Source organism: Otolemur garnettii, unplaced genomic scaffold (genome assembly GCF_000181295.1).
Source record: "Otolemur garnettii isolate 467f Iridium unplaced genomic scaffold, OtoGar3 scaffold00123, whole genome shotgun sequence".
NCBI classification, from domain to species: Eukaryota; Metazoa; Chordata; class Mammalia; order Primates; family Galagidae; genus Otolemur; species Otolemur garnettii.
The window spans coordinates 475068-477227 of record NW_003852518.1 but is presented as its reverse complement, the minus strand read 5'-3'; positions in this window follow the sequence as shown (position 1 = coordinate 477227).

Below are 2160 nucleotides of genomic sequence, written 5' to 3'. Positions count from 1 at the left end.
AACCCCACAAAGAAGGATGGGGCAGATACAACTGAAGACCCACTACATAAACAGATGTCTGAAATGTCAGAAATTGAGTTCAGAATCTGAATAGGGGATAAGATCAACAGGTTGGAGGAAAAGAGGAAGCTAAAATTTCAAGTCATTCAAAAGCTGTGCCAGGAATTCAATGATTTCAAAGATAAAATGATCAAGGATCACTGAATGATCCTAAAATGATCCTAAAATGATCAGGATACACTGAAACAAGAGGTTGCAGATTTGAAGAGCACCTTGAATCCCTCCGTCAGAGGATGGACGCGGCAGAAGATAGAATCTCCGACACTGAAGACAAAGACTTTGAACGCACCCAGACTTCCAAAGATTTTGACAAATGGAGAACAAAAACAGATCTCTCACTCAGAGAGATCTTGGATAATTCGACGAAAACTAATATTCGCCTCATAGGAATCCCTGAAGGTGACAAAGTTGCTTCACAAAACACAGAGGCACTCCTTAATGAAATAATGAGAGAGAACTTTCCAGACATGCAAAGGGATCCTGAAATTCAGATAGGAGACAGCTTCAGAACCTCAGCACAACTGAACCCGAACAAGACATCCCTCAGGCATATCATAATCAACTTCACTAAAGTTAACATGAAAGAGAAAATCCTGAAAGCAGCTAAATGCAAGAAAACATTAACTTACAAGGGGAAGAATATTAGAATGACTGCAGATCTCTCTGCTGAAACCTTTCAGGCTAGAAGAGGGTGGTCATCAACCTTCAACCTCCTAAAACAAAACAACTTTCAACCCAGAATCCTCTATCCAGCTAAACCGAGCTTCATTTATGATGGAGAAATTAAATACTTTAATGATATTCACATGTTGAAGAAATTTGCCATTACTAAACCAGCCCTCCAGGATATCCTCAAACCTATCCTCCATAAGGACCAACACAATCCTCCACCACATAAATAAACCCATCCAGAAAATTTTGACTAAATTCCAATCTCCACAGCAAAAAATAGGATCAAAGATGCCCAATGAACCTTTTAAAAACTTGACACCCAAAATTATGCCAGGATTATCAATAGTCTCAATCAATGTAAATGGCTTAAACTGCCCTCTAAAGAGACACAGGCTGGCTGATTGATACAAAAACTCAAGCCAGATATCTGTTGCGTCCAAGAAACGCACCTTATTTTAAAAGACAAGCATAGACTCGGGGTGAAGGGATGGTCATCTATTTTCCAGGCTAACGGAAAGCAGAAAAAAGCAGGTGTTGCAATACTATTTGCAGATACAATAGGTTTTAAACCAACAAAAGTGAGCAAGGACAATGATGGTTACTTTATATTTGTTAAAGGTAGTACTCAATATGACAAGATTTCAATTATCAATATTTATGCACCCAATCAGAATGCACCCCAATTTTTAAGAGACACTTTAATAGACATGAGCAACCTGATTACTCTCAACTCCATCATAGTTGGAGATTTTAATACCCCTTTGGCAGTGCTAGACAGATCATCCAACAAGAAGCTTAGCAAAGAAATTCTAGATTTAAACCTTACCATTCAGCATCTGGACTTAACGAACATCTATGGAACATTTCACCCTAATAAAACTGAGTACACATTTTATTCATCAGCCCATGGAACATACTCCAAAATAGGTCACATCCTAGGTCACAAGTCTAACCTCAGGAAATTTAAAAGAATAGAAATTATCCCTTGCATCTTTTCAGACCACCACGGAATAAAAGTTGAACTTAGAAACAACAGGAACTTGCAGACCCAAACAAAATCATGGAAGCTAAATAACCTTATACTCAATGACACTTGGGTCAAAGACGAGATCAAGAAGGAAATTACTAAATTCTTAGAACTAAACAACAAAGAGACAAGTTATCAGAACCTCTGGGATACTGCAAAGGCAGTCCTAAGAGGGAAATTTATTGCACTGCAAGCCTTCCTCAAGAAAACAGAAAGAGAAGAAGTTAACAACTTAATGGGACACCTCAAGCAACTGGAAAAGGAAGAACACTCCAACCCGAAACCCAGCAGAAGAAAATAAGTAACCAAAATTAGGGCAGAATTAAATTAAATTGAAAACAAAAGGATTATACATCAGATTAACAAATCAAAAAGTTGGTTTTTTGAAAAGATAAATAAAA